The following is a 14,580-nucleotide window of genomic DNA, read 5'->3' on the forward strand; positions in this document are numbered from 1 at the left end:
TGTTTGGTTTGCTAGTATTCTGTTGAGGACTTTTGCATGTATGTTTATCAGGGATTTTAGCCTGTGGTTTTCTTTATTTCTTTTTTTTTTAAATTCTGTCCTTGTCTGGTTTTGGTATCAGGGTTATGCTGGCCTTGTAGAATGAGTTAGGAAGAAATCCCTCCTCTTTAATTTTTTGGTATAGTTTGAGAAGAGTTGGTGTTCTTTAAAAATTTGGTAGAATTCAGCAGGAAAACTATCCGGGTCTCAGCTTTAATGTGTTGTGACGCATTTTATGACTAATTCAATCCCATTACTCATTATTGGTCTGCTCAGGTTTTCTCTTTCTTCCTGGTTTAATCTTGCTAGGTTGTATGTGTCCAGGAACATATCCATTACCTCTAGGATTTCTCAATTGTTGGCATATTTATTCATAATAGTCTCTAGTGATTCCTTGTATTTTTGTGGTATCAGTTGTAATGTCTCCTTGTTCATTTCTGATTTAATTTTGTGTCTTCTATTATTCTTCATCTAGCTAACGGTTTTTCAATTTTGTTTATCTTTTAAAAAACAACATTTTGTTTGTTGACTTTTGTATTTTATTAGTTTCTATTTTGCTTAGTTCTAGTTTATTCTTTATTATTTATTTCTGCTACTAATTTTGGGTTTTTATTGTTTTCACTTTTCTAGTTCTTCAAAATGGATCATTAAATTCTTTATTTGAAGTTTTTCTAATTTTTAATGTATGGATTTATTGCTGTAAAATTCCCTCAGTACTATTTTTGTTGTATCCCATACGTTTTGGTATGTTGTTTCCAATTTCATCTTTTTCAAGAAACTTTTTGATTTCCCTTTAAATTTTCTAATTGGCCCTTTGGTCATTCAGGGGCATGTTTTTAAATTTCCATGTATTTGCACAGTTTCCAGAGTTCCTCTTGTTACTAATTTCTAGTCATATTCCATTATGGTCTAAGAAGATACTTAATAAAATTTTTAATTAATTTATTGATATTTGTTCTGTGGTCTTGCATGTAGTTCATCCAGCAGAACATTTCACATGCTGATGAGAAGAATATGTATCTTGTAGTTTTTGGATAAAATGTTCTGTAAATGTCTATTAGGTCCATTTTGCTTATCATGCAGTTTAAATCTGATGTTTCTTTGTTAATTGGCCAACTGGATGATTTGTCCAATTCTAAAAGTGAGGTGTTGAAGTTCCCAATGATTATTGTATTAAGGTCTATGTCTCTCTTTACTTTTAATAATACTTGCTTTATATATCTTGGTGCTCTGTATCACGTATATATATTTACAATTGTTATATCCTCCAGCTAAATTGATTCCTTTATGTTATATAATAACCCCGTTTGTCTCTTTTTGTTTTTACTTAAAGCCTATTTTATCAAAGTGTAGCTATTCGTGCATGCTTTTGATTTCCATTGCATGGACAATCCTTTTTCATTCCTTCACTTTCAGTCTATGTATCTTTACAGGTGAAGTGAGTTTCTTGTAGGCAGCATATAGTTGGATCTTTTTTGATTCATTCATTTGGCCTATAGCTTTTAATTGAGGTTTTAAACTATTTACATTCAAGGTTGTTATAGATTGGTGAGGAGTGGCTCTTGTCATTTTGTTAGATAGCTTCTGATTGTTTTGCATATCCTTATGTTTTTTCATCTTCTCCTATTATTTATTTTGGGATTTGGCGGTTTTCTGTAGTGATAAGGTTTAATTCCTTTTGCTTCCATAATTGTGTATTTGCTTTACCTGTGAGTTTTATTTATACTTTCATGTGTTTTCATGATGGTATATATCATCCTTTTGCTTTCAGTTGTAGGACTTGCTTAAGCATTTCTTGCAGGGCTGGTCTAGTGGTGACAAAGTCTCTCAGTTTTTGTTTGTCTGATGGAGACTCATTCTTTTTCATTTCTGAAGAATAGCTTTGCTGAGTATACTATTCTTGACAGCCATTTTTTTTTTCTTTCATCACTTTGACTATATCATCTCATTCTTTCCTGGCCTATATAGTTTCTGCTGAGAAATCTACTGCTAATGCGATGGAAATTCCCTTATATGTGACTTGATGATTTTCTCTTGCTGGCTTTGTAATTATTTATTTGTCTTTGACTTTGAAAACATGGCTATAATTTGCCTTGGAGAGGAATTTTGGAGTTAAATTTATTTGGATAATTTTGAACTTCCTGTATCTGGATGTCTGTATTTCTCAAAAGACTTGGAAAACTTTTAGCTATTATTTCATTAAATAGGTTTTCTATGCCTTCTCCTGTTTCTTCTCTCTCTACAAAATTTGAATGTTTATTTGCTTGATGTTGTCCTGTATGTCATGTAGGCCTTATTATTATTATTTATTAATTATTTTTAGACAGAATCTCTCTCTCTCACACAGTGTCATAATCATGACTGATTGCAGTGTTGACCTCCCAGGCTCAAGCAATCCTTCTGCCTCAGTCCCCTATCCCCAGGTAGCTGGGATCACAGTCATGCACCACCATGCCTAGTTAATTTTTTAAAATTTTAGTAGAGATGAAGTCTTGCTATGTTTTCCCAGGCTGGTCTCAAACTCATGAGCTCAAGTGATCCTCCAGTCTTGGCTTCCCAAAGTGTTACAATTACAGGTGTAAGCCACTATGCCCAGCCTTCTTCATTCTTTTTCACTCTTTTGTTTTTTATTTTTTACATTGGGTAATTTTCAAAAGACCTATCTTCAAGGTTAGAAACTGTTTTTTTCTTCTTAATATAGTCTGTTGTTAAAGGTCTTGATTATACATTTCATTTCATTCATTGAATTATTTCATTCCAAGATTTCTCTTTGTTTCTTTTCTCATATCTTTTTTTTGGTTAAATTTCTCTTTCAGATCACAAATCAGTTTCTTGATTTCTTTGTATTGTCCATCTGTGTTTACTTGTATCTTACTATGTTTCTTTAATATTATTATTTTGAGTTCCTTTTAAGGTATTTTATAGATGTCTTTTGGGGTCTGTTATTGAAGAATTACTGTGTTCCTCTGGAGGTGTTGTGTTTACTTGCTTTTTCGTGTTTCTTGTTGATGTTTATGTTGATATCTATGCATCTGGTGTAACTGTAGCATTTTCTAATTTTATGGAGTAGTTTTCATAGGGAAATATGATTTCTTGTTGGTGTATCTGTAGTGCCTGTTGGTTAGGGTACTTTGGCTTAGGTTCTGAGTGGGTGCCAGAGTGTAATCTCCATATGATTTCTTTGGCTGTAATTAACGTCAGTGGTGTCTGTGAATTCCCTAGTGGTTGTCGTTATTTGTGCAGGCTGTGGTGAGACTTTGCTGGAAACTGGGGTGCCAGTCAGGCCAGTCCTCAGGTCCCTGGGTGGCCTGGGTGAGCACCAGATGAATCAGTCCTCAGGTCCCTAAATAGTTTGTGTGGGTATTGGCTGTGATGGGAGGACTCTGGGTGGGCTAGTTCTTGGGCCCCTAAATTGGGTGTGTGGGCACTGGTGGTAGTGACAACAGAACCTATGCTGGCTAGTCCTCAGCACCCTGGGTGTGGTGCACAGGCACGGGCAGTGGCAGCCATAGTCTGGCTTGTCTGTTCCTTGGGCTACTCCTTCGGACCCTGGGCAGAGCATGCAGGTGTCAGTGGTGATGACATGGGGACACCTGGTAGGCTGGTCCTTGAGTTCCAAGGTAGTGTGTGTGGGTGCCAATAGTAACAGTGGTGACCCAAGAAGGCTTATCTTTGAGCCATCTCAGGAGGTGCACACATGTATCGGCCATGGTAGTAGAGGTCTTTGGGCCTCTTGGTGAAGTATGTGGGTGTTGGTAGTAATTGTGGGAGGCAAGGTGGACTAGGTTTTAGGTACCCAGGCAGTGTGATTGGGTATACAATGGCTGCTGGGGTGGGGGCAGGATCACTGTTGTGGAGGCTTGGGCAGGTGGCTCTCAGGCTATAAGGAGCATGTGCTTTGGCTCCCTATGTCTTAGGAGCAGCCTCCACGATGTGCTGGACTGTCTATTCCCTGTGTTGTAGGGTGTTGCATGGGCTTGGGTATCAGAGACATGGCCCACCTCTAGGTCCAGCTGGTGTGATGCTGCAGCCCTCTGGGCAGATGTGGGAGAATGTTGATGGGGCCCCAAGGATATGGAGATGTAGGAGTTATTGGGCTCCAGGCAGGATATAGTCTGGTGTTGGCTCCACTCTGAAAGTAATGCTGGGCAGCAAATTGGGTGCTGGTGGTGGATAAGATGAAGTATGAATTCCCTTGCAGGGATAACATAATTGTGCTGCCTGTAGGCTCAGGGTATGGGAGGGTTGAGGGGCTCACCTGTAGTTAGGATTACAAGCATCTGTGGTGGGAAGGTGGACCATTGGGGATCTCTCATGTATATTTTTCCTGCAATGGGGAGTCTTTCCTGGCTCTTAACTGATCCTGACCATCTGGTTTGCTTCTCTCTTTATGGTGCAATCTCAAGTTTCCATGCCTCCGGGTCACTGTTACTTCTCTGCTGAATCCCAGTGGTTTTGCTTATGCTATTGGACATGTGGTTATCTACTTGCTATTTTGGTCTTTTTTTTCAGGAGAGAAGAGTGCTGGGCACCTCTAGTCAGCCATCTTGATGACTGTCAGTATTATTATTTTTTGAGATAAAAAGTAATCTGTCTCTGAGTATACTTTTTCTTAGGTAACCACTACTGAAGTCTAATAATGGATGAATCTGTGTTCAAACAAAATTATAACAGAATTCTGGACCTTAAGGGCACCATGGAGATTTTTGATCATGCTCAATAGCCTCTTTTACAAATTATTTGACCAATTAATTCATAATCTACTTTGTTGTAGAAATACTATAGTTGCATACAAGCCATTTATTTTCTTCCTTTTTGTAAAAGTCTAGTGTTGCCTGGGGGAAATTTGGAGGGATTGTCTCAGAACACTTAACATAATAGTTTTAAAATTCAGTCATTCATTTATCAAATACTTATCACTTGGCTGTTATATGCCTGGGGATTTTACTGTTTTTGAAAAGGAGAAAAATGACACCTCACTCCATGGAGCTTGTATTCTAGAGATGGGAACTTGTAACAAATAAGTAAAAACATATATAAAATAATTTTAGGTTCTGGAAATTGTGAAGTAACTAAGCAAGGCAATACGATAGAGCGAAGGTAATATAAGATTGGCTGTTAAGGGTGCATATCTGATAGTTGACATTGAAGTTGAGATGTGAAGGATAAGAAGGAGTTAACAAAATAACGACCTGGGGAAAAGGATATTCTAGGAATTTGATGGCAAGTACAATAACATGAGGGTTGAAGTTACTTTGTTTACTAAGAACTGTATTGCTATAGCATAGTAAGCAATGGAATGAGTGAGCAATTTGAGGTGAAGAAATATTATGCAAAAGAGTACAGGATATGGAAATAGGCTTCAATTTTAATGGTTATACAGGCTGTTGCAAAGGTTTTTTAAAAAATATGGTAAAATATGCTGTTTATGGGGTATAGTTATACAGATTTTGGCAAATGCATGAAGTCATGTATTGACCACCACAGTCATAAAATAGAATAGTTTTGATATGGTTTGGCTGTGTTCCCACCCAGATCTCATCTTGAATTGCAGCTCCCAGAATTTCCATGTGTTGTGGGAAAGACCCAGTGGGAGGTAATTGAATCATGGGGGCAGGTCTTTCCTGTGCAGTTCTCATGATAGTGAATAGCTCTCATGAAATCTGAGGTTTTATAAAGGGGAGTTCCCTTGCACAAGCTCTCTCTTGCCTGCTGCCATGTAAGATGTCCATTGCTCTTCCACCATGATTGTGAGGCCTCCCTAGCCATGTGGAACTGTGAGTCAATTAAACCTCTTTCGTTTATAAATTACCCGGTTTCAGGTATGTCTTTATTAGCATTGTGAGAACAGATGAATATGGGTTTCCTCATCACCAAGTCTCTCATGCTATGCATTTGTACTCAACTCTTCCTTCTCTCCCAATCCCTAACTCCCTATGATATGGTTTGCCTCTGTGTTCCCACCCAAATCTCACCTTGAATTATAATAATCCCCATGTGTCAAGGGTAGGACCAGGTGGAGACAATTGAATCATGGAGCCAGGTTTCCCCCATGCTGTTCTTGTGATAGTGTGTGAGTTCTCATGAAATCTGATGGTTTTATAAGGGACTTCCCCCTTCTTTTGGCACTCATTCTCTCTCCTGCTGCCCTGTGAAGAGATGCCTTCTGCTATGATTGTAAGTTTCCTGAGGCCTCTCCAGTCGTGTGGAACTGTGAGTCAATTCAACCTCTTTTCTTTATAAATTACCCAGTCTTGGGTATTTCTTAATAGCAGTGTGAGAATGAACTAATATAACCTATGATGTGTTTCCCATCCTATAATAAGTCATATAGAATGGAACTGTATGATATGTAGCTTTTTGGATATGGTTTCTTTTACTTGGCTTAATGCATTTGAGATTCACCTATGTCATGTGAATCAAGCCCATTTCTTTTTATTCCTGAGCAACCTCTTGTTGAATGGGTTTGCTAAAGTTTATCAGTTTACCATTTGAAGAACATATGCATTGTCTCATTTTTAGACTTTAAAAATAAAAACCTCTATAAATATATAAAGGTATTTGCATAAATATAGCTTTTATTTCTCTTGACTAATTATCTGTAAGTAAGGTTGTTGGGATGTATCAAAGGCATGTGTCTAACTTTATTAAAAACTGCCAAACTATTTTCCAAGGATGCTGTAACATTTTGCATTTCTACCAGCAATGTATGAGATTTCCAGTTGCTCTGTATCCTTCTAAGTAACATGATGTCGCTAGATTTTAAATTTTCTTTTTAACTATTTAAAAAATGCCTGACAGCAGCCCTATGTGGCCCCTGCCCTGGGAGCAGCCCAGTAGAGTGGGGGCGGCTGTGTGCTGAGGAGCCGATCAAGTCTGCCATGGGTGAGGGGCCTGGCCAGAGCTATGGCAGTGGAGCTATGGATCCTTCATAGTGACAGATTTTGGGGTACTTCTGTCTCCTCTGTGTAGTTGATAGTTTGGGTGGTGAAGAGATGCCTGACAGTGTTAAAACCTTTCTCCAGGACCTTGGCAGGGGAATCAAATATTCCATCTAGGGTACTTTTATAGTCTCCAAACTCCATGCTTGAATCCAGCAAAAGGGAGAGGAGCAGCACTGAAGAAGGGCAAGTAGTGTCCTGGCACAGAGAAGAGCCAAGAATATAGAGTAAGAGTGAGAGAGTGAGCCATGTATTGTTAGTAGAACTTTTTGGTGTTGCACTTGGAATGGTGGAGTGTTCTGGTCCAGTCTCCTCCTGTTTTATTGAGTGTTTATTCTTCTGCTTTGGTCAGTGACACCCTGAATTATTGGTGATCTATCACGACATGGAGATGCTCGGTCATGGCTAGAGTTCTTCCTCATATCAATCTCCAGTGCTCATTGGGTGCTTCCTTGTTTGTGCCTAGCAAAGTTGTGAATGCCATTGGGTTTCAAGATATAGCTGATCTGGCATTTGAGAAACCAGTGAGGAAGCCTCACCCATTTCCTAGTGTCTGCAAAGTAATTGCTGACTTGCTGTCCAACCTTTTGCTGCAGGCTCTTTTCCTCAATCAAGGAGTGTTTATGAGTCTCTTTCCCATCCATCTTGTTGTTCAGCTGGTTAGTCTCCTGCATATGTCTCTTCTCTACGCACTGTGCTGCTTCAAATATTGTTGGTTCAATAAAGGAATTGGAGCGCACCAGCAGTTGTCTAACATAGAAAAGAATTGGTCTTACTATTTTGGGTTTGGTTTGCCCTTGGCTTTTCTTGTGGCAATGCAGCCTTCATTACCAGTGCAGCCATATTATCAGTGGCTGCCTCTTCTCTATCCTTCTTCCTTTATTCCTCTATCCTTGTTCTTTATCAGCGCCAATGAAGCCAAGACCCCTGGCACAGCGTACCTCTTCCAGTTGTGCCTCTTGCCCTTGGTGATCTTGCTAAGCAACAGACTCTTACAGGACAGTCTACCTGCAGTCTGCCCCGAGCAGCTTAACCTGTTTAGGGCAGTTCCCTTCACTGCATCCATCTCCTGCCAAACTGAAGGCTACTGACATGCAAAGGGCATGGGTGAGATAGGAGGGAGGCTGTATTCACTTCCCCCTGCCAGGGAAGGCAGACCTCACTCTGCCAAGGTTCTTCTGTGTATTCCCTTCTTTCTGAGGAATCAGAATTTTTGTCTCTGGTGCACATAAGGCAGAATCTTCCTGACACCGGTGTGTGGATTTTTAACACCATCACGCGTCTGAAAGGAGCACAGGTTTTTCTGCAGCTATTTTCTAGCATTTGCCAGTCCCTGTGCCTGGACTGATTTGAATACTTTGTTTTTCTTCTTGTGCCATTTACCCCCACTCCCCACCTTTCCTTCATGCCATCTACTACCCTTGGATGAATGAATTTCATAATTCTAGCTGTTGTATTTTGTGGATTTGTTTTGCATGCGTGCGCGCGCGTGTGTGTGTTTGTGTGTGTTTCTGTATTTGTGTGTGTTTCTGTGTTTCTGTGAAGCACATCCATTTGATGTGGGAGGTAAAGGAGTGTTCCACTTGCTCCTGGTCACTCCCTTTATGGCCATCACCGTCTTGCTTTTTGTAACTCAGGTTAGCTATTGGTCTCTCTTGCTCCACTGCAAAAAAAATAAAAATAAAAAATAAAAAAGCCTGAAGGGATGGGGCAGGAGGAAAGGCCTCACAGACAGATCTGCTGGGCTTTGAAGTGATTTTCTTTCTTTCCCTTGAAGAGGAAAATGTTATTTTCACTGGTACATTTGAAGTCCCCCAAGTATGGGAAGGTACCAATTCTGGACGAGTGGCACTGCAACATAACACTCAGAGAACCTGAACTTTTCAACTCTGTTAGTATTGGGGGCAGAAATTCACTGTTGGCCACTGCCAGGTCTGTTTTCATATTTCAAAGGAATATTGGGTGCTGCAAACAGGAACTGAGGGTTAAACTCATTAAACCCATCAATCCTGTGATTGGTGGGTATTTTGCCATCATTTTAAGACACAAAATGTGGGAGGCAGATGTCAAAATACTTGTACAATTTTAAAATGTCACAAGTTTCACATGATACAATTAAAGCTTGTTTCTAACAAAATAAATTTAAAAAATGTCTGGTTGTGTCTAATTGTGGTTTTAATTTGCATTAATGATATTAAGCATCTTTTTATATGCTTATTTGCCATCTGTATATCTCCTTTGCTGAAAGCTCAACTCTTTACTCATTTTTATCAGGTTTGTTGCTTTCTTATTGTTGAGTTTTGAGAGTTTTTAAACATCCTTTTAAAGAAATGCGATTTCTATTGACTTATCTTCAGGTTACCAATTTTATTCTCACTGTGTCATGTGTACAAAATCTTCATTGCAATTCCTGTTTCATTTCCAGCATTTCTACTACCCTTCCCTGCCTCCCCACTCCCTTCCTTCCTTCCTTTTCCTTATTTTCTTTTCTTTTTTTATTTTTTTTTGAGACGGAGTCTAGCTCTGCGGCCCAGGCTGGAGTGCAGTGGTGCAATCTTGGCTCATTGCAACCTCCACCTCCCGGGTTCAAGTAGTTCTCCTGCCTCAGCCTCCTGAGTAGCTGGGATTACAGGTGCCTGCCACCACACCCAGCTAATTTTTTTTTTTTTTTGTATTTTTAGTAGAGATGGGGTTTCACTGTGTTGGTCAACTGGTCTCGAACTCCTGACCTCGTGATCTGCCTGCCTCAGCCTCCCAAAGTGCTGGGATTACAAGTGTGAGCCACCGCACCTGGCCCCTTGTATTTCACTCTCTGGGATTTCCCATCTGATCTTGAATTCAAAAGAACATTTTGTAGCCATGAACAAATTAGTCATAATAATTTAAAATTCCTGTCAGATAACGTCAGCGTCCATGTCATATCTGAGTGTGGTTCTGTTGATTGCTTTGTCTTTGTCAATGTGTTGTTCCATATTGCCTTTTTATGGGCCTCATATTTTTTTGTTGGGAGCTGGACATTTTATGTAGGACATAGAACTGAGCTAAATAAGTTTTAAGGCTAGTAATAGAAATGACTTTCTTTCTACTCTTCATAGATTCAAAGCTGTGAACTTGGAGTTTGCTTAGCTTTTTTGTGTTGAAAGAATGGGAGCCATGTTCTTTCCAGTTCACATCCTGATCAGAAGCTCAGAAGTATCCTTGGAAAGTTTAAGCAGGGGCATTATATGATCTGATTGATTTATACTCTAAATGTTATGCTGAGTCCTGGGTGTTAACTGGATGGCAGGAAATCAAAAGAAGAAACAGAAATACCACTTAAATTAAGAGACTATTGCAGTAGTTAAGTAGTTAAATTATCTTAGTTTGGGTTCAGAAATATATTGTTTGCAAAAAATGTTGGCCTACTTAACAGATTGAGTTATATTGTATAAGGTGATTCCATACAAGCCAGTTGAATGTTCAAGGACATCTGCCAAAAACCTCTTTTTTTTTTTTTTTTTTTTTTTTGAGACAGAGTCTCGCTCTGTCGCCCAAACTGGAGTGCAGTGGCCGGATCTCAGCTCACTGCAACTCCGCCTCCCGGGTTCACGCCATTCTCCTGCTTCAGCCTCCCGAGTAGCTGGGACTACAGGTGCCCGCCACCTTGCCCGGCTAGTTTTTTGTATTTTTTAGTAGAGACAGGGTTTCACCGGGTCAGCCAGGATGGTCTCGATCTCCTGACCTTGTGATCCGCCCGTCTCGGCCTCCCAAAGTGCTGGGATTACAGGCTTGAGCCACCGCGCCCGGCCGCCAAAAACCTCTTGACTCCATTTTTACAAAAGTTGATCTGTAGCCCCTATACATGGCAATGATCATGTATAGGATCCTGTATAGGATCATAATAGACCCACATAGGAATGAGGGGTCTATTAAAGCCACTTCTAATTAATAAAAATAAAACAAAGTCACCTGCCCCAAACCAGATTATAGTAGTCCTTCCTCTGCATTTCCACAGGGGCTACCCATTGCAGTTCTCTGAGTATCCAACACTTCTCGGGAATTTTAGTCCCTGTCTACCTCTCTTCACTCACCTTCCTTCACTCTTTCTTTGTTCTCTAAGCTCCAGTATTCTTTCTAGGTTTTCAGTACCACAGGCTGACTATAGCTTTAGGATTCTTGCTGCATCTGACCTATTTGCCTAGGCCATTCACACCTGTGACTAAAGATGCTGTGAATTGCAATATATCAAGAAGAAAATGGATATAAAAATTCAATGAAGCATTTTATTAGCTAATAAATCTACAATCTAGAAGCAGCTATGTACTGCCCTTTAGGCAACATAGTTTATCCATAGACGACCATGAACACACGTTGACAAAAGTGAACAATCTGGCAAAAATCCATTAGATCCTTCAGTGACAGTAGTTCCTGGACCATTCTGGATCTTCTCCAAATGTTTTATTTAGTTGGGTCTTTTGAAAGTGTACAATACAAGGACCTGTTACTGGGGCTTTCTCAGGATGTATGCTGTAGACTAGTTTCACGCAGTTGACCTGGGCTTGAAAACTTGGGAAAATGTCAGTTCCTGTTATCTCCCATGATCTCAGTTTTCATTGTCTCATTCTTTATTCTTCTCTTAATTTTGTTTCAGAATGTTTTCATTTCTGGCCCTCATGGATCAAATCAGGATTTCCTAAAATACGTATTGTGACAATAAAAAGTTGAACATATTTTTATTTGGTAAAAGCCAAGGTTGCTTCTTCCAATGAGTGTTAAAACTTCCCATCACCTTCATCCCATGCATACTGGGGCATAACTATGCACCATTAATATGAATGGTGAATGTTTGGAGTAGCTATGAGGTCCTAAATGGCACAAGCATGATTGTCAGATAAATTGCACAACACCCATCCCGATTTGAATTTCAGACATACAGTGAATGCTTTTGTAGTAAAATTATGTGCCAGATATTGAATGGAAAGTACTTATAGTAAAAAAGCATTCGCTGTTCAACTAAAATTCAAATTTATCTGGGAGTCCTCTGTTTTTATTAGTTAAATCTGGCAACCCTAGCCACACATACTGTCTTATCAAACTTTGAGAAACCTACCAAGCAAAAACCCTGTAAGTTTAGCTATTATTTCGTTAAAAAATATTATCATTGCACAATGTATAATGAAGACACACAGTCTTCCGGCTGACCCAAGGTGGAAGTTTTGAGCACAGTTGCCCTACAGCCAGCGAGCCCTGCATTGCCTCCCGTGGAAGCCTGGGCCTGCTGAACAGCTTTCTCCCTTTGTCTCATAACCATGTTCACCAACAAGAATGTGAATTCACCAGCTGCCCAACTGAACAGATTCAAGAACAAGGGAAAAGACAGTACAGAAATGAGGCATTATAGCTGACCCACTATTGGCTCTTACAGTTCCTGATATGTTATCTTTAGCATGTGGTTACTTATGTAATCTCACCCAGACACTTACAAACCTTTGTTGCAACAGAATCCTGCAGCCCCATTAGGTGCTGTTGAGAAAATTCTTCCTACTTTAGTTTGGCTCCTTCATCACAATAATCTAGAAGTATTAGTAGATACATGCTGGGCTGATTCCTACCTTACTGAAGGTCTGACAAAAGTGAACAATCTGGCAAAAATCCATTAGATCCTTCAGTGACAGTAGTTCCTGGACCATTCTGGATCTTCTCCAGATCCATAGTCTCCAGATTCATGGTCATGAAAACAGAAGTTGTGACCCAACTCATGAAGCTTCTAGGAGCTTCTGAATTGCCAATTGTGACTCCTGCTCTGAATTGCCAATTGTGACTCCTGCACTAAGAGCCATAGGGAATATTGTCACTGGTACAGATGGACAGGCTCAGGTTGTTATTGATGAAGGAGCACTTACCATCTTTCCCAACCTAAAACTAATGTTCAGAAGGAAGCTACATAGACTATGTCAACCATCATAGCTGGCCTTCAGGACCAGATACAGCAAGCTGTGAACCATAGATTAGTCAGTGTTCTCCCTAAGACAGATTTTAAGACACAAAAGGAAGCCGTAGGGGCTGTGACCAACTCTACAAGTGGTGGAACAGTTGAACAGATTGTATACCTTGTTCACTGTGGCATAATAGAACCATTGACAAACCCCTGAACTGTGAAAGATACCAAAATTATTCTGGTTACTCTGGATGCCATTTCAAATATCTTTCAGGTTGCTGAGACACTAGGTGAAACTGAGAAACTTAGTATAATGATTGAAGAATGTGGAGGCTTAGACAAAATTGAAGCTCTACAAAACCATGCAAATGAGTTTGCATATAAGACTTTGTTAAGCTTCATTGGGAAGTACTTTTCTGTAGAGGAAGAGGAAGATCAAAATGTGCCAGAAACTACCTCTGAAAGCTAAACCCTCTATGTTCAGAATGAGACTCTTGCAACTTTTAACATTTAGATCGTGTAAGCTGAGGCATACAGTTGTTGTGTCCTATGTTTGGTATAAGTTTGTGTTGCTGTTTCTCCAAGAACTGTTTTTAAATGTGTTTTGTTATTGTAGCATGTTTTACAGTGAAACTTGAACAGTTCCAACATGTATATGCCATATGAAACTTGTCCTCTGAATGGGTTTTGTATTTCTACGTGGAATTTCATATCTCTTGGCATCCTATAAATAAAGATTAAAGTCCATCCTTTTATTTACTTTGAAAAAAAAAACCAAGACTGTAAATCCATACGTCAATTTAAAAAATTAACTTACGGTTATGCTTTTCTAATCAAATATTCAGATTCCCCATATTTTTATCTAGGTCTTATCTGTCACACATAACTTCAATATAGACATAATCATGCTGTATAACTTGTCGTATCTTTTTTTTCAGTTATGTACATTTTTCACTTTGCTAAGTAGTTTTTATACTTGTAACTTTAATAGCTTCATGTTTTATGATTTTTATTAAGGAAAAATCTGTTAGTCTGGCTCTTTATATTATACACTACTGCATATAATAGTGCACAGTACTATTACTGCATATTATCCATGTATTATATTATTAAATGTTTTTATGCATGTGGCTTTTTACTTTTGGATGGCATATTTAGGATATCGATAAATGTAAATATTAGATGGCTATTGATTGAATGTTTGTTTCTCTCCAAAATTTACATGTTGAAACACTAATTCCCAGTGTGGTGATATTTGGAGATAGGGCCTTTGGGAAGCGGTCATGAGGATAAAGCCCTCATGATGGAATCAGTGACCTTCTAAGAGACACAGGAGACTGCCTGCCTGCCCCGGCCCCCACCACGCTCTCTCTCTGCTATGTGAAAACGTAACCAGGAAGAGGACCCTCACCAGAAACCGCAATGGCACCTTGACTTTGGACTTTCCAGTCTCCAGAACTGTGAGAAATAAATTTCTGTTGTTTAAGCCACCCGGTTTATGTCATTTTTGTTATAGCAGTCCAAATGACAAAGACATTGATGGGAAGGTATAGCCATTTTAATAACATGTTGTAGATTGCTTTCTAAATTTTTATGCCATTTTCCCTCCTAACTTTGTTATGAGTTTTGTTTTAAATATATATTTATGATTTTATTTTACTTTGACAGATAAAATTATATGTA

The 14,580-nt window shown here is 39.2% G+C and overlaps 2 pseudogenes; both read left to right on the forward strand.

The window, feature by feature from the left end:
- The first annotated feature begins 7,034 nt into the window (after nucleotides 1-7,034).
- On the forward strand, nucleotides 7,035-7,952 carry LOC112621490 (annotated as a pseudogene).
- An 811-nt stretch (nucleotides 7,953-8,763) lies between these two features.
- LOC112621733 lies at nucleotides 8,764-13,366 on the forward strand (annotated as a pseudogene).
- The last annotated feature ends 1,214 nt before the right edge of the window (nucleotides 13,367-14,580 follow it).

This window comes from Theropithecus gelada, chromosome 3, assembly GCF_003255815.1.
Source record: "Theropithecus gelada isolate Dixy chromosome 3, Tgel_1.0, whole genome shotgun sequence".
NCBI classification, from domain to species: domain Eukaryota; kingdom Metazoa; phylum Chordata; class Mammalia; order Primates; family Cercopithecidae; genus Theropithecus; species Theropithecus gelada.